The sequence below is a fragment of the Ornithorhynchus anatinus genome, chromosome 11 (genome assembly GCF_004115215.2).
Source record: "Ornithorhynchus anatinus isolate Pmale09 chromosome 11, mOrnAna1.pri.v4, whole genome shotgun sequence".
NCBI classification, from domain to species: Eukaryota; Metazoa; Chordata; class Mammalia; order Monotremata; family Ornithorhynchidae; genus Ornithorhynchus; species Ornithorhynchus anatinus.
The window spans coordinates 33040355-33063112 of NC_041738.1; the positions used below are offsets into that span (position 1 = coordinate 33040355).

The 22758-nt window shown below is 46.6% G+C and overlaps 1 non-coding gene across 1 annotated transcript; it reads right to left on the reverse strand.

Moving 5' to 3' along the window:
• Positions 1-6049: 6049 nt before the first annotated feature.
• LOC114815319 lies at positions 6050-6152 on the reverse strand. The gene has a single exon (XR_003763083.1). It is a non-coding gene; the product is annotated as a U6 spliceosomal RNA (small nuclear RNA).
• Between the last annotated feature and the right edge of the window lie 16606 nt (positions 6153-22758).

A 22758-nucleotide genomic window follows, 5' to 3' on the forward strand; every position in this document is an offset into this window, starting at 1 on the left:
AAGTTTCTTAAGGGCAAGGAACCAGCTTCTACTTTTATTATATTCTTTCAAGAGCCAGCGCAGTGCTCTGCAACCAGAAAAGGCGCAATAAGCACTGATATATCCAACTTTGTATATTAAAAGCCACTTTTGCCACCCCCAAACCCCTTTTTTTACATTAAATTTCCATCCTTCTCATGTTGGGCTTTGGCATCAATGGTCCAGATTGGCAAGACGAGAGCATGGCCTACCCACGAATCTTGGAGATAACAATATTGGTATTTGTTAAGCGCTTACTGTGTGCAGAGCACTGTTCCAAGCGCTAGGGTAGATGCAGGGTAATCAGGTGGTCCCACGTGAAGCTCACAGTTAATCCCCATTTTACAGATGAGGTCACTGAGGCCCAGAGAAGTGAAGTGACTTGCCCACAGTCACACAGCTGCCAAGTGGCAGAGCCGCGATTCGAACCCACTGCCTCTGACTCCCAAGCCCGGGCTCTTTGCACTGAACCATGCTGCTTCTCTTGCTCAGCCTTCAGCGAACTACGCCCTCATGCCCAGTCAGGGAGCAAGTACAAATCAGGGTGCTTACAGAGTAATGGGCTCCACATTTCATTTTCCAAGCTGGAAGTACCGCAGCTTGGAGGACACTGAGGATCAGAGAGGCTAAGTGAGTTGCCCAGGGTCACACAGCAGGCCAGTGACAGCGCTGGGATTAGAAACTGAGTCTCCCTTCCAGTTCCATGTTCTTTCCACTAGCTAGGGTGATTCTAGTGTCTTCTTCCCGGTGGTCCTGAGGGTGAACAGGCTCCCGGAAGGCCACATTCCCTGTTCCTCATCAGATTGCAGGGGAGAGAGGGCCAGGAGGGGCCCAACCCACAAGCTTGGATAGACTCCCTTCCATCATTCAGCCCAGGAATCCTCTCTCTGTTCCATACTGGGAGTGAGCCACTGTGTGCAGGGACTCCTGACCCACCTTGGAGGCTCCCTTAATAATAAATAATAATGGTATTTGTTAAGTGCCTACTTTATGCCAGGCACCGTTCTATGTGCTGGGGCATATAATATGGGTATATGGGTCTACATAGAGCCCATGGGTATGTAATACGTGCGTTTGTGCACGCGTGCGTGCGTGCATGTTTGAGTTATCCCTGCATCCTTGCACTGGGAAATTTTCCACTCTATTCGATAGTATCGCATTCGATAGTATTTATCGAGCGCTTACTAGGTGCAGAGCACCGTACTGGGCGCTTGGAATGTACGATTCGGCAACGGATAGAGACCATCCCCGCCCAACGACGGGCTCACCGTCTAATCGGCGGAGACAGACGGACAAAAATAAGACAACGTGATCGCGATGAATAGAATCAAGATAATCAGGTTGGACACGGTCCCTGTCCCACGTGGGGCTCACTCTTAATCTCCATTTTACAGATGAGGAAACTAAGGCACACAGAGAAGGTCAGTGACTCCAGCGAGGTCACGCGGTAGACCCGCGGCCGAGCCGGCATTAGAACCCGTGACCTCCCGACTCCCGGGCCTGGGCTCGATCCGCTAGGCCGGAAGCTCGAGAGAGCCAGGAGGGAAGGAGGGACTCGGGGTCTGTGAGGAGGAGCGGAATGAGGCACAGGGCCTGGTTTTAAACCTCTACCACAAAGCCCCAGGAAACCCTCCCTCCCCTTTGCCACCCCTGCTCCCGAGCGGATCAGCTGTGATCAGTTGCCGGCCGTGGGGCGGAGAGAGACGGGGTCTGGCACGCAGCGCGGAGAGATGCCAAGATGAAATGCGTTGAATGTACATGCCGCTTTTGACGTACTCTGTCGAGGTAGGGGGAGGGAGGGGGTCAGGGTTTCTCATTTTTATCCAAACCCAATTGCCTACGAGAAAATGAGAATTGAAAAGGGACGCAAAGAGTTTGCACCTCTTTGATACACCAGAGGGCAGTGATGCAATCACCCACGCAGACACACACACACACACTCTCACGCAAACACAGATATTTAGGCAGATCATACTTCTGATAGTAGGCCTCGGCACATGGGTGTATAATAACGTGTGTTCGGTCACGCGTGCGTGTGTGCACGTTTGAGTTTTCCCTGCGTCCATGCACTGGGAAATTTTCCCCTCTATTCGATAGTGTTTATCGAGCGCTTACTATGTACGGAGCACTGTACTAAGCGCTTGGAAAGTACAGTTCGGCAACCGATAGAGACAGTCCCTGCCCAACGACGGGCTCACCGTCTAATCGGGGGGGGGGACAGACGGACAAAAACAAGACAACATAATCGCGATAAATAGAATCGAGGGGACGGACACCTCATTAACAAAATAAATACGGTAATAAAAGAATATATATACAAATGATCAAGGAAGGCCGCCTGGAGGAGATGCGACCTTGACGCTTTGACGGTGGGCCGTTATTTTTCGTCATTGCTTCCTAAGAATCCCATCTGACTGCTGCAGTGTGGCTCAGTGGAAAGAGCACGGGCTTGGGAGTCAGAGGTCATGGGTTCGAATCCCGGATCTGCCACGTGTCAGCTGTGTGACTGTGGGCGAGTCACTTCACTTCTCTGTGCCTCAGTCACCTCATCTGTAAAATGGGAATTAAGACTATGAGCCCCACGTGGGACAACCTGATTCCCCTGGGTCTACCCCAGCGTTTAAAACAGTGCTCTGCACATAGTAAACGTTTAACAAATACCAACATTAATTAATTAATTGTGTGGAAGAAGGCAATGGTAAGTGGTAAATGGGGATAAGACTGTGAAGGCCATGTGGGACAAGGCACCGCATCCATCCCGATTAACTTATATCTACCCCAGTGCTTACAGCAGTGTCTGGCACGTGGAAAGCGCTTAACAGATGCCATAAATGAAACGAATAAATGAATGCCATAATTCCGTGGGCAATCCCTAGGTAGTTATGGGCCAGCTGAGGGTTCAGCAGCCATTAGTAAGTTGCCCCGGGCCAGTGCAACCCCATCACCACCCTCCCCGCGAGCCAGCAGTACTCCACACTCTGCCTTCTCACTGTGCCTCGATCTCGCCCGTCTCACCGCCGACCCCTAGCTCACGTCCTGCCTCTGGCCCGGAACGCCCTCCCTCCTCTGATCTGACAGAAAATGACCCGCCCCCCGCTTCAAAGCCTTACCGAAGGCACATCTCCTCCCGGAGGCCTTCCCATCTCCCTTTGCCTCATCTCCCACTCTTTTTTGTGTCACCCTGACTTGCTCCCTTTGCTCTTCCCACTTCCCAGCCCCAAAGCATTTATGTACATATCTGTAATTTTATTCATTTCTATGGATGTCTGTCTCTCCCTCTCTAGACTGGAAGCTCATTCTGGGTAGGGAATGTCACGGTTTATTGTTGGATTGTACTTTCCCAAGCGCTTAATACAGTGAGAGCAAGTGCTCAGTAAATATGGTTGAATGAATAAATGAATACCCACTAGTTTGGAACAGAACTAAGGGATTTACGGCATAATGAGAGGGCTTCAGAGGACCACTTCGAGCCATTTGTCGTTCAGAGAATCCCGGGGAGTAGGGAGCCTGTGGACCACCATTCTAGGTTCTCATCAATTTGAGGGAGCCATTCAGATGGAACTGGCCTAGCTTTTTTACGCTTTCCCTTCTAATCCCTTTGAAGGTGATCCGGATCACCTTTCTGTCATCTGTGTGTCCTGTATCTAATTAAAAGGGAGAGAGGGAGGAAGGAAGGACCCCATCGCCACTCTGGTCTCTCTCTCTCTCTCTCTCTCTCTCTCCTTATTGCATCACATAGGAATATTTTGTAGCTTTACATAATTTGGCTCAGTAATGTCAGGATGGAGGGGATTATATAGGCAAGGTCCTTTCTGGTCATTTCAGTTCTTCATGTTATACTGCACGAACGGTAGCAGATACTAATTGCCATCTGAGAGTAACACAGCCAACGAATCAGCAGAGTCCCTTTGCTAAATGCCGAAACATCTGGACCGCAGCTTTTCCAAAGGAATTAGAGCCCCAGAGCAGAGCTGCAGCTCAGCGTGGCAACATAACTAGCTTAAACAGACGGAAGGACGAGATGGGGTCAGACGCGTCTTCCCAACCCAGGGCGCTACTGGAGGGGAGGACTTGACCTGCGAGGACCTTGGGATCAATTTCCTGAGTTTAAGACTGAAAAAAAGATTGGTTTATCTCCCCTTTTCTGCTGTGAGGTCAGAACCATTACCTGTTTTAATTAATTTTCCCCTCTAATTTCCCCCAAGCCTGATTCCAGGACACATTTTAGAACCGGCACAGTCTGTTCAACCCTCTTGTCGGTGACTCGCATTTGGGCGGATTAACCTGGATCATCACATTCTGCCACTGCAATCAGCCTGGGGCACGATGTACTTGGCTGGGTTTTGTCCCAGCAGACAACAGCAAAGCGTACGGAGAAGCTCCCAACTGCTCCACCACAAACGTGAATGCACACACACGCAAACACCCACAAACACACCTAGATATGGTAAGCTTCTTGAAGGAAGGGATTGTGTCAATCAACTCTATTGTACTAATTTTTCCCAAGGGCTCTGCACACAGTAAGCTCTCAAGAGATATCAACAATCGGTGTCTACAGACACACACGTGCACTTCCTCACCGTGGTCGAGCGAAGAGGAGGGAGGAAGCTGACGAACACCTTAAAGCCAATGGTCAGGAGTTTCTGCTTGATGCAGAGAGGAATGGGCAACCACTGGAGGTTGATGAGGGGAGAAGAGTACAGAAATAAGTTTTAGAAAAATGACCCGGCTAGGCAGATATACTCATTGTACAGACCTATTGATGAGCAGAGATGACAAGTCTGTTGAAAACTGGCCCTTCACAAAATGGCAGCTCAGTTAGAAACCGACCAGACGTGCTGATTTTGTATGTCCCACGGCTAAAAGGGCTCTTGGGAGAGAGCCAGCTACTGAGTCAACTTTTCCCTGGATGTCAGGCGTGTTACAAGGGGCACTGAATCTTTCCGGTCTCTTGAAGAACGTGTGCTACCCGACCTTTCACGATACCCAGGACGGGCAATTTCTGGGCCATCTTCTTCCCTTTGCCTGCCAGAAACCCACAGAAGTGGGGTGGGAGGGTAAGAGGAAGTGATGCACATTTGGCTCAATCTTTGCAGTGGTGATGTCTTCCCCGTTTCACCGGACATATATGGGTGTGCTCCCCAGTTTAGGGTTCAGCCATGCTAATGCAATGAAATCAGAGGCCGCGGTGTCGTGAAATTCTCAGGGTGCGCTTTGGGGTCTTTAAGGTTCCCAGTTGGGAACCATTGTTCTAAGTAACCCAGAGCAGCGCCAATATAAGAATATTCATTCATTCATTCATTCAATAGTATTTATTGAGCACTTACTATGTGCAGAGCACTGTACTAAGCGCTTGGGATGAACAAGTCGGCAACAGATAGAGACGGTCCCTGCCGTTTGACGAGCTTACGGTCTAATCGGGGGAGACGGACAGACGAGAACAGTGGCAATAAATAGAGGCAAAGTCAAATAGAGTCAAATAGAGTCAAGAATAGAGAAAGCGATATTGGGCAGCCCCTTTCCTGTGGAACTATTGCTACTTTTTGGCTTGACTTACCCACAGAGCCCATTTTCAGGAAGCAGCATGACCTAGTGGAAAGAGCAGGGCCCTGGGAGTCTTAGGACCTGGGTTCTAATCCCGGCTCCGCCACTTACCTGCTGGGTGACCTTAGGCAAGTCACTTCGCTTCTCTGTGACTCACTTCCCTCATCTGCAAAATGGGAATTCAATACCTGCTCTCTCTTCTACTTAAACTGCGAGCCCCATGGGGGACACGTTTATCTTGTAATAATAATGTTGGCATTTGTTAAGCGCTTACTATGTGCAGAGCACTGTTCTAAGTGCTGGGGTAGATACAGATAATCGGGTTGTCCCACGTGAGGCTCACAGTTAATCCCCATTTTACAGATGAGGTAACTGAGGCACAGAGAAGTGAAGTGACTTGCCCACAGTTACACAACTGACAAGTGGCAGAGCTGGGATTCGAACTCATGACCTCTGACTCCCAAGCCTGTGCTCCACGCTGCTTCTCAAAAATATGGAACGCTTCACGAATTTGCGTGTCATCTTTGCGCAGGGGCCGTGCTAATCTTCTCTGTATCGTTCCAATTTTAGTATATGTGCTGCCCTAGTGCTTGGAAACGCTTAACAAATATTACTATTATTATCTGTCCAATCTTGCTATGAGAGAAGTGATGGAATTGGAGGACATCTTTTTCCAGCGCCTCAAAATTGAATGGCTCTTCAGTGTTGAGCAGTTATGTTGCCACATATATGTTACTCTCTGATGGGTTCCATTCCTTAGGACTCACTTCCTAATCCCTGTCATTTCCTCTCTTGGTTTAAGATACTTTAGGTCTACAATTCTGAATTGTACTTCCCAAGCACTCAGTACAGAGCTCTGCACACGGTAACCGCTCAATAAATATAATTGAACGAATTCAGGCCTGCTCTCTCACTTCATTCCATAGCACCATTGGTTATCAGTAGCACTTTTTTTCAGGTTACGAGCATTTGGAAGGGAAGAGAGATGGAATGATCTTAGCTTCATTCAAGTCCCGAAGAGGTGTCAACTCATCTGTGCCATGGGTGAGGAACCACACAAGACTTGCTTCTAAATAACGAAGGGTAATCGAATCCTGTTTTTCCTGCCGCTGGTTCATCCAAACACTAATTCCCGTTATTATTTTCATTTCTTTCTAGGACACAGGAGGGAGTAGTACACTCTCACTGGTGGGCCAAAGGCCATTTTGAGTGACGCTGAGCAAGATGTACTCATTTTAAATTTTATTCTCTTCATTTAGGAGGATGAAATCCACTGTCATTGCCCATATCTACTAAGTGCTGAGCACTTACACATGTTCGCTTAAATGCTGATCCCTAAGGAGATCTTTCACTCTGAAAGATACCTGAATAAAAACATATCAATAGACTAGAATCGGCGGTATTGACCGAGCACTGCCGGCTATCCATCCCTTACATTTCCTATTCTAGTTAAAAGACTTATCTTCAGGGTCCTAGGCAGAATCATCCTTCCCACAGAGGGAAAAGTCTCAGAGAAAAATTGGGTGACCTATCGTTTGCCATGTTGGTCTTAGCACTAGGCTCCAACGATGACACTGTTTCAGCTTGGGTACGTGACCTAAGGCAACTGATGCTTTGGTATCCTTCTGTCCTTCTTCCTTATCCCTTTCATAACTGTTATGAGTTCGACGTATTCCCTTTGGGGGAATTATATTGTAGAAAGAACTCTTCTTCTTAAAGATTGCCGGGAAACCTTTCTCGGAAGCCCTTTCCAACGTCTCTTAAATGGAGAAGGGGCATGGCGTAGAGGATAGAGCACGGGCCTGGGAGTCAGAAGGTCGTGATTTCTAATCCCGGCTCCGCCACTTGTCTGCTGTGTGTCCTCGGGCAAGTCACTTCACTTCTCTGTGACTCAGTTACCTAGTCTGTAAAATGGGGATTGAGACTGTGAGCCCCATGTGGGGCTCTGTTGCCGACCTGTACGTTCCAAGCGCTTAGTACAGTGCTCTGCACATAGTAAGCGCTCAATAAATACTATTGAATGAATGAATGAATGAATGTGGGACAGGGATTGTCTCCAGCTCGATTTGCTTGTATAGTGTAGAAAGCACTTAATATTATTATTATTGATAATCCTAATAAATGATTTGGTCACTAAATGAACCTATACCTTAGTCTAACTTCAGTCATCCTTGCACCAATTCCTTGTCTGAGGGGAGATGAAGTTACCATTCTCTGAATACCATTGCCTGAAGAGAATCATATTTAATCAATCGTATTTATTGAGTGCCTGCATGTGCAGAGCACTGCACTAAGCGACGGGGAAAGTACGATACAACAGAATTAGCAGACACATTCCCTGCCCATAATGAGCTTATAGTCTAGAGGGAGAGGCAGATAGTAATATGAATAAAATTCATATTATTCCTTGAACAATATGAATTCCCAGGCAACCCATCAGCCTGCCTTCCTCTTTGTTGGCTACACCCCACTCTTCTAACCGTTTCTCCTAAGACCCTGACCTTTTCTCATATCAAGGGGCTCAGCACACAGGAAATGGTAAATCATTTCACCTGAAATACTAGCTAAGAAAAATTCAGATGAAAACTCTTTGGATCAGTGCTAGAACGATACCCCAGGAGTTGTTTTGTTTATTAGAGGGCCATCTTGAAGAAAGCCATCACATTATTCGTGTGATTAGTGGGAAGATGGAGATTAGATTCTCTGAAAAATGCACAGGAGCAGAAATATTGGGAATCTCCCGAGGCCTTCCTCTCCGTCATGATTAGCAACCCTGTTTGGGGATTCGAGATATTTGGCTAATGCCTCTGCTTGATTCCAATGCAGGTGATTATATTCCTCCAACTGCAATTTCTGCTAATGTTTCAAAGAAATATGGAATTTGTCTTCTCTTCCTGTTCTAAAAAGTAGAGCTGGCAATTGTGTTCGGTGAAGTAGTCATTAAGAGCCCAATTCATCTCCTATATCACCCATGAGCGTATTCCCACCCAGTGGTAGGGGAACTGAGTCAGGCCCGGCGGGGACCGAGGAAGGCTCTGAACACAACACATCCAGTTTCGCTTCAGAATACTGACAACACAAATGGCATTCAACATTCTCAGGAAATTCTCCCCTTCCCAATCTTCGACAGAGTTCAAAGAGTAGATAGATAGAGCACAGGACTGGGAGTCAGAACAAACTGGGTTCTAATCCCAGTTTCACCACCTGTCTGCTGTGTGACCTTGGACAAGTCACTTCGCTTCTCTGGGCCTCAGTTCCCTCATTTGTAAAATGGGGATTAAGACTACAAACCCCATGCGGGACAAGGACCGTGTCCAACCTGATTATTTTGGGTCTACCCCAGCGTTTAGTACAGTGCCTGGCAAATCGTAAGCATTTAACAAATTCCATTAAAAAAAAGAGTTGGGGCGGTGAGCCAATCACTCTAGGTTTGGGTTTCTGGAAAATCATGTTCTGGAAAACTCCATCTGCTTGCCTTCTTTGGTCCAGAGAAGCCGTTAGCTCATCACCTCCAACCTTCCACATCCTGAGCCTCTCCCACTCTCCATTAGTTTTGACACTAAACTCTGAGCTCGCTGTGGGCAGGGAATATGTCTGTTGTTTTATTGTACTCTCCCAAGCGCTTAGTACAGTGCTTTGCACAGAGTAAGCACTCAATAAATAAGATTGAATGAATGTTCCAGTCGCCCACAGGATAGAAGCAGCATGGCCTAGTGGAAAAAACACAGGATTGGGAATCAGAAGATTGGGTTCTGATCCAAGTTCTGCCATTTGCTTGCTGTGTGATCTTGAGTGAATCACTTAATGCCTCTATGCCTCAGTTGCCTCGTGTAAAAAAGGGGAATAAAGCATCTACCTCCTCTTAGACAATGAGCCCCAAGTCGTACAGGGACTGTGTCTGATCTGACCGTATTGTAACTACCCTAGCTTTCCATTTGATACCTGGCACGTAGTATCAAAACTCACAATTTTGATGATGATGATGATGATGCCTTCCCTGCCAGATCGCAGATAGGGGAAATATGGTTTATTTCCAGACTAGATCTTTTTAGAAGTGCTAAGGACTTTCCCCTAAAGGGTGACCATTAATCTTAGCCTGGCTGGGACGGTGACTGATTTGGGGGGTAGGCCTAGGATCTGCTGTTGCTATTAAAAACAGAAAATTTTATAATAATGATGATAATCATAACAACAACAATAATAATAATAACAACTGCGGTCTTTGTTAAGCACTTACTACGTGCCAGGTACTGTACGAGGCGCTGGGGCGGATACAAGCAAATCGGATTGGATACAGTCCCTGTCCCACATGGGGTTCACAGTCTTAATCCTTCTCTTCCAGATGAGGCAACTAAAGCCCAGAGAAGTTAAGTGACTTGTCCAAGCTCAAAAGCAGGCAAGTGGCAGGCAGGATTAGAACCCAAGTCCTCTGACTCCCGGGCCTGTACTCTTCTCATTAGACAACGCTGCTTCCGTGGCCTGGTGGAAGAATCATTCACTTCTGTCAACTACTTAGAGAGGTTTCATTACCACCCAGGCATTGGATTACGCTATGCTTCGAGATCCCCAGAGGAAGAGCATTCGATGAGGTCGATAGATAATTCTCGTCGCACGGTCCCGCAACAGCGCATGATGTCACGTGGATATAAAGCCCCCCGGGAAGTGAGGAAATGCTGAGCTTTCATTTTGCGTCAATACCACGAAATGCTCCCCGTGTTCCTCTAAGGCTGATGGAAAGGGAAAATGGTTAAGATCCTGAATATTTTATGATTTACCCACTAGATGGTTTGAGATTTCCCCAAGTGAGAATGTGGTCGTTAATAATTTCTTGTATCTATATAGCATATGTGGTATTTTGTAAACTTCAGATTTATTGATGTAATAAAGGAACAGAGTTGCCGTACTCCTAGAGGGTAGCCACAGGATTCAAGCTGACTCTCAAGAACAGACAACTGCTTCCAGAGCGATTTGGCACTGACCTAAAGAAGAACGCTCTCGACGGTAGTTTCTAGAACAGGTAACCAGTGGGGATTGCCCTGACAATATTTATGGGTTTGATGAGGTTTTTCTATCTTTGTGGGGTGGAGTGAGTGGCAGGGGGTTCTTTCATTCATTCAATCCTAATTATTGAGCCCGTATTGTACAGAGCACTTGGGAGAGTACAATATAGCAATAAGCAGACGCATTCCTGGTAAGCTTGATGTCCTTTGAGGCTGGAGGAAAAGGTCCTTTCCAGCCCTGTGATGCTTCTGGGTAATAATACCAATAATAATAATAATTAGTAATTATAATGGTATTTGTTAAGCGCTTACTATGTGTTAAGAACTGTTCTAAAGCATTCATTGACTCAATTGTATCTATTGAGAGCAAAGCACTGTACTAAGCACTTAGGAGAGTACAATACAACATCAAACAGACACATTCCTTGCCCACAGCAAGCTCAAAGTCTAAGCACTGGGGTAGATACAAGTTTACCAGGTTGGACACCGTCCTTGCCCCACAGTGTCTCACAGTCTTAATTCCCATTTTACAATGAGGGAAGTGAGGCATAGAGAAATTAAGTGACTTAATAATAATAATGATAATGTTGGTATTTGTTAAGTGCTTACTATTCATTCAATAGTATTTATTGAGCGCTTACTATGTGCAGGGCACTGTACTAAGCGCTTGGAATGTACAAATCGGCAACAGATAGAGGCAGCCCCTGCCGTTTGACGGGCTCACGGTCTAATCGGGGGAGACGGGCAGACGAGAACGATGGCAATAAATAGGATCGCGGGGATGAGCGTCTCATTAAAACAATAGCAAACAAATAGAATCGGGGTGATGTACAGCTCATTAACAACATAAATAGGGTAACGAAAATATATATAATCATCATGGCATCTGTTAAACGTTTACTATGTGCCAGACACTGTACTAAGGGCCGCGGTGGACAGAACCACCCCAGTTCCCACTACCCCGTGCTGATTCTCATGGGGGGAGCGCCATATAACGCTTGGGAGAGTACAATATAACAACAAATCGACATATTCCTGCCCACGGTGAGCTCACGGTCCGGAGGGGGAGACGGACATTAATCTCAATAAATAAATGGCAGATATATGTGCCAAGTACTGTTCTAAGTGCTGGGATAGATACAAGGAAATCAGATTGTCCCACGTGGGGCTCACAGTCTTCAGCCCCTTTTTACCGATGAGGTAACTGAGGCTCAGAGAAGTGAAGCGACTTGCCCAAGGTCACACAGCTGATAAGCGGCGGAGTCGGGATTAGAAGCCATGACCTCTGACTCCCAAGCCCGTGCTCTTTCCACTAAGCCACGTTGCTTTGCGCAGGGTCACACGGCAGCAAGTGACAGAGCCAGAATTAGAATCCAGGTCCAGCCCCTGGCCGATCCTTAAGCCTGAATGGAACTGAGTTAAGCTAGAGCATCCGTGCAAGGGCTTCACGATTGCTTCTCCTGCCCCTGTTCAGTTTGACTTCCCTGGTTTGTTATAATAATAATAATGTTGGTATTTGTTAAGCGCTTACTATGTGCAGAGCACTGTTCTAAGCGCTGGGGTAGGTACAGGGTAGTCAGGTTGTCCCACGTGAGGCTCACAGTTAATCTCCATTTTACAGATGAGGGAACTGAGGCACAGAGAAGTGAAGTGACTTGCCCACGGTCACACAGCTGACAGTATATTCGCTGGTCTCGGCATCCATCGCCCATTAGAGCAGGAGACCCGGATTAATGCCCCGTGATGACACCTCAAGTGAAATTCCTGAACCTTCCAGTTGACTCTTCCACCCAGCTAAAATGAATACCTCAAGAGAGCTTCCTTTGGTCTAGCAGAACACAGAATCCTCAAAGATCTCATAGCCCTTTGATCAAAGACAAGATAAAACGAATGTGAATTCATTAAAAAAAAATCCCTATCAACATGTCGATATGAAAGCTGGCAGTTTCCCCACTTCCCTTACCATCACCTGAACCTGTTATCAAAAATGTCAGCAGCCATCTAGAGGAAACAGACCCAGTTTCCAAAGTAGTATAGAATCACAGGCCCCAAATGGTATCTCACTCCAGTCAGACATTCAAGGGGCCTTAATCACTTCGGAATTGGACTGATGGAATGACGAGCCAGAGGACAGTTAATAATATTGAACTTTAGCGGGCGTAATAGCATCGGTCTACTGCATCAGGCTGTTGGGGTAGTAATGATTGGAAAGAATATTTTAAAGAAATTAAAGAATATTTTACAGAAAGAAAAATGGGAAAGTGAAGATGTTTTGGGGAAGATCATCTTGCTTCACCCTGAAGGCGCTTCATGTTCCTACGCCCTTTCTCCCTTCTCCACTTCATTCAATAGTATTTATTGAGCTCTTACTATGTGCGGAGCACTGTACTAAACGCTTGGAATATACAATTCGGCAACAGATAGAGACCATCCCTGCCCATTGATGGGCTTACTTCAGGGAACATGTCTGTTATACTGTCATACTGTACGCTTCCAAGATAGTACAGTGCTCTGCACATAGTAAGCGCTCAATAAATGTGATCGTCTCCCATTCATAAATGAAGCACTCTTTCTAACTCGTGATCCGCAATGAAACCAACAGCGTTTCATTTCAAGCGGAAGTGGAGCTACTGACTTGGTAACCATAGAAATTGTGGCACCTAATCATTGTGACCACTTGGTGTGTGTTTCTGTATGTTTAGTATGTCTTCAAGCGCCCCATTAATGTCTTCCCAGACGTCCCAGAGTTTTGGATGGGAGGGTGATGGAATTTTGAGCTGTTAGGTCTTTTTTTGGTATTTACTATCGGGTTGCCTTTGTTAAGTAGTCAGTCAAGTAAGTCGACTGTATTTATTGAGTGCTTACTGTGTGCAGAGCACTGTACTAAGCACTTGGGAGAGTATAACAGACACATTCCCTGCCCACAGTGAGTTTACAGTCTCAAAGCATCCACAATTGGCATCATTTTTTTGACTTCTGAGGGTCAGGCAGAGGGTGAAATTCTTGGCCCGGAGCATGTCGAATCCTGAGACCACAGGGATGAGAAGAGGGCGTTGTCCCCAAGGGCACTGACCCGGGGGGAGGACTCTGCCATCCATGTGGTTACCCCAGAAGTCTCAAAAAGGCACGCACGCACAAACATCCCGTGTCTTTGCCACAGTGTACCAGCTGCGCCCAGCTCACCCTCGCCACCCGACTTCCAGCTCCCAGTCGAGAAGAGACCAGGGGGTGCTGGAGTGGAAGCCCCATCCATCCCGAGCCAGACTCTGCCCCTCGGACTGTTTGGGCTCCTGAAGTTGTAGTCAGGACAAACAGGCTGTCGCCTCCTCCCTGTTACCATGAACTGCGGGCAGGAGCCAGGTCCTCCAGAACAGCATCTTTGCCAGCAGGCCTTTTCAACACTTTTTGGTGAGTTTTATTTAGGTAGTTCTTGACCCCGATCCTCTATCATCCTGTGTGATCAGAGGCCCTCTGACAGAAAAGGCTGATAGGATCAGAAAGGAGAACTAAAATAACACTTAAAGGGCCAAATATTTCTTTACAGTTGTCCTAAACAAACTGATTAAACAAGTAAAAACCTAGAGTGTTTGGGCCAAGAATCTCCTGATGATCTGGGGGAGAATGAAGGGCTGTGGGGGCAACGGTTCACAGCTGAATTTCTCCCTTTTTGCTAGCTGGGGTGGGCTCTGGAGAGGGGCGATTGCCCGTAGCGTTTAGGGAGAGAGGGGTGGGTCCTTGGAGAATAGGGGCCTTTGGGCCCTACAGGCTAGTGACTCTAGTCTCCTGTGCACTGGGGAGTCAAGCTTGACAACAACTTCCCTTCCCAATAAGGCAGTGATGGGTGGCAGTGGGAAAGGAAGAGAAGCAGGTTGCTGATGGGACAAGGGCCTGGGAGATGAGGCTTGCAGATGGGGGTTCAGAGATCAGACAGGGATTGCAGGTAATCGTTCCCCCACCTTCCGTGGGACAGGGTGAAAAGAAGGAATCAGTCGATCGGTGGGATTTACTGAGCGCTTACTATGTGTAGAGGACTGTAATAAGCGATTGGCACTGAAAGCTCGTGTGGGCAGGGAATGTGTCTGTTGCAGCAGCACGGTGTAGTGGACAGAGCTCGGGTCTGCGAATCAGAAGGTTGTGAATTCTAACCCAGGATCCTCCATTTGTCTGCTGGGTGACTCTTGGCAAATTACTTCATTTCTCTGCGCCTCAGTTCCCTCATCTGTAAAAATGGGGACTAAGACTGTGAGCCCCCTGTGGGACAGGGACATTTGCTTGTACCTACTCCGGCGTTTAGCACAGGGCCTGGCACATAGTAAGCGCTTAACAAAGACCACAGTAATAATTATTATTTATTGTTACATGGTACTTTCCCAAGTGCATAGTGTGGCACTTTGCACATAATAAGCACTCAATAAATACTGTCTGAATGAATGATTTAGGAGAGTATAAATCTGATTCTTTTTATCTATTTTGATGGTATTGATACCTGTCTACTTGTATTGTTTTGTTGTCTGTCTCCCCCTTCTAGACTGTGAGCCTGTTGTTGGGTAGGGATTGTCTCTATCTGGTGCCGAATTGTACTTTCCAAGTGCTCAGTGAAGTTCTCTGCACACAGTAAGCGCTCAATAAATACGATTGAATGAATGCACAGAATTAGCAGACGTGTTCCTTGCTTTTAACAAGCTGACAGATGAGCAAGATTTCACAGATTTCCTCACGTGTGACTACAGTGCAGGCTACCAGCCATTCGCCCCCCCCCCCCCGTCCCCACCGCTCCCTCACTCAACCGACTCAATAGACCGTCTCTTAACAAAAGGAGACGTTTAGTCAATGCTTTCTTGCCCCAAGGCCCAGCTCAAAATTTTTCATCATTGGATCCCATCTTGGGCCCAGTCTTCCAAAAGAGCTCACTGTGCTCTTGAACAGAGCAGGGTGTGAGGAGCTGGAAGTTCCTATTCCAGGGGCCATGGGAGTCAGTCTCCACCCAACCAGCGTTACAGGAGTCAGGACCCACCCCCTGCTAAACACAGGACAGGGAGAAGCCACTTTCATAACTCTAGAGCAGGGAGATGGTTGTGGCCAGCTGACCTGGTGCGGTCATGGAAGCCAGGGAGACCAGAGACAGACCCCTATCAGCCCCAGTAACGAGCCGCTTGTGATCCAGGGGCCATGTCTGAAAGAATGCCCGTGCCATCTTATGGGAAGCAGCACGGCCCAGTGGAGACAGCACGAACCTGAAAGTCACGGCGTCGGAATCAGAGAGACCTGGATTCTTATTCCGGGTTCGCCATCTCTCTTCTGTGAGACCTTAGGCAAGACACTTCACTTCTCTGTGCCTCAGTTACCTCATCCGAAATAGGGGGATTAAGACCTTGAGCCCCACGTGGCACACAGACTGTGTCCGACCTGATCAGCTTGTATCTTCTCCATCGCTTAGTGCAGTGCCTGGCACAAAGTAAGCGCTTAACAAATACCATTTAAAAAAAGAAGAAGTCAGAGGCCCTGGGTTCCAGTCCTGGGTCTACCTTTTGCCTGCTATGTGACCTTGGGCAGGTCACTCATCTTCTCTGGGCCTCAGATTCCTAATCTGTAAAACAGGGATTCGATACCTGCTCCAATGAGCCCCATGTGGGGCAGGGGCTATGTCTGACCTAATTAATTTGCTTCTACCCCAGGTTTTAGTACAGTGCTTGGCACACAGAAAGGGCCTAACCATTACCATTAGTATTATATATCTTTCTAGTGGTTAGTACAGGACGTTGTCCATTGTATGTGCTTAAGAAATGCTACGATTGATCGACCGGTTGATTGAGGGGCAGGGTTGTGCCCAGCCATATAGAAAAGCTTCAACTATCAGTGATGGGTTGGAAATTGCTTCGCAAGTACCAAATACCGGTAGAGGCAGAGTGGTGTCTTTTGAGCCTTCATTCACACTGTCCAGCAATGTTCTGGTGGCCTCAGTTTCCCTGTGCTAATATTCCCTTTTGTCTCCCCACAGCCCAGAAGCAATAGCTTTCTTTCTCCCTTGTCTCCCTTCACAAAGGCATGATTTAAGGTTGCCTGGTAATTGATTCATGATGGCCTGGTTATTGATTCAGTATTTATTCTACATTATGCCTTCGTATATTGCTCTGCCACAGGCTTGTGACATGCTAAAGATAGATCTTCAACAGTTCAGTCCAGACATATTGTAATAGAGGTAGGTGGAAAAGATAGAATTTTAACTCAACGGTTCTATTCACGTGATGGTCCCGTCACCAGTTTTCCAAACCCAGTTTCCAAACAGCTCTTCTGCTTTCTGTGCTCTCATTTAATAGTTTTTGGATCTTTGCACACTGTCCATAACAGCAGGCAACAGCCTGTGGGTATACACAGAGTAGCCGGGAGGCCAGCGAAGCCAGCTCTCTGCCAGATGAATAGAAATGCGGAGGTCTTGGAAGCACCTGTGGTTTGGATACATGATACAGGATGCAAAAGTGACAAAGAAATCCTATACTTTGTGTCAACAGCCTCACAGAAAAAGAATCTGGACCCAATGTAGCTTAGGAGAATAAAAAGATAGGAAAGAGGCGATGAGATAATCATAATAATAGCCTGCTCAGTGTGTTAAAGGGTTTAAAACATAATCATATGGACCTGTATCCACTTATTCTTCAGCCTTCTTTTAGAGAATTTCCTTTACTTGGTTTCTATGGAAACTAGAAACTGCACATATGCTGTATACTCTCATTACTCTTGTTTCCCCTGCCAGAGATGTCCATTTCTGATTTTCTTGGTTTAAACTGCACCACAATTCATAATCCCACATTACAAAAAAAAAAAAAAAAGGAAAGCCTATACTATATTCTCAGAACGAACCCTGAAAACAGTCAGCATTTCCGTAACTTTCTCCGCAAAAGAGTCGCTGGAGATTTGCCTTTTCTCGATCTGCCAAAGGGCATAATTCCGGCCTTCCCCATTTATAATTCTGCATTTACTTACTAGCTGAATGTCCCTAATTCCACTCGATTCATCTTCATGGAATTTCTAGTTGTGAATATGCAAATCGGTTGCCCGTCTGCTAAAAATTAAAATGGGTGGCAAAATAAACGGTGGGAAAATGGATTCTGCCTGACCATATGCCAAGCCCTGTGTTGAACTGGTGTGATATTGGCACAATAAGGGGAAACCAAGATATTACCCCTTTCTTTCTTCAGATCACGTTTAATGGCCGAAGAGGCCTCCTACAGTCGGGTGCAGAAGTGCTATGTCTTTTCTCCCAAAGGATCGTAAAGTGCTTCCCAAACTAATTCTACACGGAGGCCTTGCTTCACTGTTCCTGAAATGTCATCCCCTCATGGTGGCATGCAGCAATTATTCATCGGTGTTGGGCAACACTATACAACGGCTTAATGCAGGAAGGGACGAATCCTATATCAGGTTGAAGCTTAAGGAGGAATGAGAGAAGGTAATATAATTACCTCAAATGGCCAGGTGAAAGAGGAAAAGGCAAAGAGGATCTGAGGTGATTCTCCACTTCTTCTTTCCCCTTCTACACACTTCAGGGAAACTGCCACACTTCTCCAGGGCTTCTGGAAAGCCTAATGGAAAGAGCTTGTGCCTGGGAATCAGAGGGCTTCCGATCCTGGCTTCGCCACTTGCCTGCTGTGTGACCTTGGGCAAAACACTTATCTTCTTTGTGCCTCAGTTTCCTCCTCTGTTAAATGGAGATTAAACACCTGTTCTCTCTCCCTCTTAGCCTTTTAGCCCTATGTGGGCCAGGGACTGAAGGACCAGATAAGAGCGGTGTTTGGCACAAAGTAAGCCCTTAACAAATACCACAATTATTATTAGTTTATCTTTGAGGACATGTGAGTGGAGAGAGGGTTTCCTATGCCTGGGAAATCTTCCACATACACCCCATTCCGGCACTCTCAGGGTTCCCTAGAGCACTCCAACCCAGGGATGGTGAGGGAAGCACTTCTAGGTACTGTTCTTTTCCTCCTTCGCCTCCACCAATATGTTTGGAATGGGATCTGATCTAGGATTATCTGGCCTCCAGGGGTCTTGAGAGGACCCACGGATTGCCTCCAGATCACCTCAATCACCTCGGTGAAGCAACCGCCTCAGCGTATTCTTCAATTTGGGGTACTAACTGGGATCGGTTCCACTCCAATGTCTGCTTGTTGGTCTTGCGTCCTTGAGAAGACTAAGTCTTTGGAACTTGGACCAAAGTCAGAGTTAAAATGGAAGGGTCAAAGTCCAACAACAACAAACAAGATATGAGTTTTGTTTGTTTGGGGCAGATCTGTCTCAGTGGAGGGAACTAAAGGGATTTCCCTGCAACAATCTTTCTGGCAGGGTTAAACAATCTACGACTTGAGTAGGAAATACAAAAACCACTCTAGATCTTCCCTGAACTAGCCACTAGTGCCATTTCCCAGTTCCTTCAATCCTCAATCCTCACTTGAAGTCTCCATGAAGGTCCCAGATCTTCATGGCTATCATCACTGTCATCACCAGTAGTTATTGATATCGTACCACGTGCACAGCAGCCCGGTGTTGGGCAGGGACCGTCTCTATCTGTTGCCAAATTGTACATTCCAAGCGCTTAGTACAGTGCTCTGAACACAGTAAGTGCTCAATAAATACGATAGAATGAATGAATGAATGAATGAATGAATATTAAAGTGCTTGGGAACATACAATAGAAACAAAAGTTGCGCTTCCCTCCCTAAAGGCTGAAAACCCTTATTTTTTATTGTTATAGTGTACTCTCCCAAGTGCTTAGTACAGTACTCTGCACACAGTAAGTGCTCGATAAATACAACTGACTTACCGCCTGACTAAAGGAGCTTACATTTTAAAGGAGGCAGGCATACTCAAATTGCATATGTATGATGAGAACAAAAACAAAACGGAGCTACAACTGGTGACCACAAACACAAATATATGGAAAAAGAACTGAATAAGCCATGAATAAATAAATGCCCCTGAACTAGGACTAAAATTATTGAACACCCCTATGTTCGATATTATGCAGGATAGATATGGGAGATGGGACCTAAAGCTCCCACTGGGATGAAGGAACCAATCTTGAGCCAGATTCCCAAAGAGGCCGAGATCAAAGTCAGGATCAGGACTGCAAATGGGAAAAGCTTATAGCAGAAAATACTAAAAAACCAAAGTTGGCAAGGTCATCTTCAAAGCCACTGAAGTTCAAGACTGTCAAAATCAAGCCAAGAATTCGATGAAAAAATATCCTTTGGCTGGCCAGTGTGACCTGTCTGGAAGTTTTATTTGGAGAAAAAGCAGAGAAAAAGGGCCCAAGTGTAAGATAACATAGAAATTAAGATAATGACCAAATGAGTGCACTCTAGCTTCCTTCCTACTCCAATTTTAGCCTAGATAGTTAGAAATATATAACACCACATGGTTCTCTGGAAAGGGAAATAGAAACACCCATTACAGCCCCAACTGGGAAGCAGAGAAGCAGTTCCCTAATGGTTAGAGCACAGGCCTGGGAGTCAGCAGGGCCTGCGTTCAAACCCCAGCTCTGCCACTTGTCTGCTGCGTGACCTTGGGCAAATCACCTCACTTCTCTAGTTAGCTCAGTTATCTCGTGTAAAATGAAGATTTAGACTATGAGCCCCACGTGGGACAGAGACTGTGTTCAACCTGGTTAGCGTGTAACTACCCCAGGCCACAGCGATTCCCTAATGCTTAGCAGTTTGCCCTCCAGAAAAACAAACAGAAAACAATTAACTAAGATGAAAAGGTAAAATCCAAATTAAGTTGGGGGTAAAACAGGAAAAAAAAATCTGCAGTTCTTTGTTTAAAGCAAATGTAAGCCCTTGGAGGGGTTAGAGTGTGCTTTGCCGCTTGTCAGCTGTGTGACTTTGGGCAAGTCACTTACGTTCTCTGTGCCTCAGTTACCTCATCTGTAAAATGGGGATTAAGACTGTGAGCCCCATGTGGGACAACCTGATCACCTTGTATCCTCTCCAGCGCTTAGAACAGTGCTTTGCACCTAGTAAGTGCTTAACAAATGCCATCATCATCATCACGTGTATGTCCTTGAATATGAGTGCTACAACAATGTTTTATATTGCCACAGCTTCTTTTTTCTCACAGTTTCAATGCATTTTATAAACATAAGGAACTTCAAAAGCCTCCACAGAAAGATTCTCCTTCTGGAACTGGACCCTTATTCCCAACGGGGCAGACCCCAGAGGTTTCCAGCAAAGATACACCTTCTTCTCTTCAGAACCTACAAACACAAGGACTCTCCCCCTATTTCCTTCTTACTTGCCCTTTTGACCTTCAAACAAAAATATATACGGAACGAAGGGGAGGGATCTCAACAAAAACTGAGCTGGTGAGAGGACTGATAAGTATCACTCCAGGACCCGGCATCGGAGGAATTCAGCTCTACCATCTTTGTTTTCTCTTCGGTTTCCTCTCTTCCCTTCCATACTCTCTCTATTCTCTGGAATCTGGAATGGATTTGTGGGGTCAGTGGTCTGAGGACCGCCAGCTGTGGAAAAAAATAAATTCCTACTAGAAGGCCTGTCCCTGTTGAGCTGGGAGCACATTGCAATCTTGGGAACCTGGCAACATGGTGGACTGAATTCTCACTAGCTCCGAGCATGTGATGGTCATCAGTCTCCCCAGGACTTTGATGTCGAGTACTGTACCAGATCGGATGAACTGAAATTGAGCATTCCGAGAAAACTGGGGCTTGAGGAAGCGAGGGCTGTAGGCAAAGTTTTTCTTCAACTTTATTGAAAAATCCCCAGTTTGTGTTCAGTAAATATCAATCGTCTCAACCAGAGAGCAAACGTTTAAGAAACCAGAAGAGAAATGATGGGAGGGTGGTCCTAGTCACCATCAATTAGCTTTTTAGAGCCTCTCGGTTCCAGCCTCCAGAAGCAGTTATTAAGAAGCCTTATCACATTTCCTCCGTTTCCCCCTCTTAAGCAGACAGCCAGACTTGAATTCAGATATCAGTATTTCTGAAATCTTTATGGTCAAAAACAAGCACTGGGGATGAGCTTCTAGTAAGGTTGCAGGACATCGTCCCCAATTCCATCGCCGTGCCCCATTTACCTAGAAAGGAAGCGGAAGAATAGAATGCCCATTATTTGAGTGACGCAGTGCTTCATTTCCTCAGAGAGCAGGGTGAGTGAAGCTATATGGGAAGCAATGTCCCATTTTTTTTTCTTAAGTTGAAGCCTGACAACCCTAGCAACTGAAGAGTCAAAGAGACGAGGGGCCTCCTGTTTAGGAGATGTGAGAGGAGGGATTCTCTTGCAATTGTCACACCAAGGCCTTCACCAGAAGGGCTGTGGGCAGTGGCAGGAGGGACTGGGAATGGAAGCAGGTGGGTGTGGGTGGTCACTATCGACACTCTCCCCATCCTCTCCCCCTCCCCAGAGTGCCCCGGTTGTCACGGATAATCCAGACGGTGACAGGGTCTTTTACGTGAGGCAGTCGGGGGCCAGAGTTTTTTTTATGCTATTTGTTAAGCGCTTACTATGTGTCAAACACTGTTCTAAGCAATGGGGTAGGTACAAGTTAACTAGGTCGGACACAGTCCCGCTCTTGCTTAGGGCTCACAGTCTATGTAGGAAGGAGAACAGGTGTTGAATCCCCATTATACAGTTGAGGCAACTGAGGCAAAGAGAAGTTAAATGACTTATCCAATTGGCAGAGCTGGGGTTAAAACCCAGGTCCTTCTGACTCCCAGGTCTGTACTCTTTCCACTCAGGCCACACTGCTTCTATAAAGTTAGGAAGCTCTCCGAAGAAGGGAACACACACCACTCCGAGGAGACTCCAACAAGGAGCTTTAGGTTCCCTCCGCCGACTCCCAGGCAGAAGACCTTGGGCTTCCAGGATTCCAGTCCTCTCCTCGAAAGGACTGCGTGTCGACCTGATGAAACCTTCCGACCTTCCAGCCAAGCCCCAACCGCCAGTCAGGACTTTGAATATCAAAGGCAGCAAGGAAGGTATTTGGTCTCACTCCCCCGTTGCAGCAACGTCTGGAGCAGAACTGGGAAAGAAGGTGAATTCGTGAGGGGTGGGAAAGAGGGGGGACCTGAACTGAGAGCACATCAAAGTCTGGGGATTGGAGGAGACGGAGAACGTTTTAAAAAGCTGGTGACCTAGGATGGGAGCCCCTTGAATTCCTGGACTCTGACTGGTATGGCTCCCAT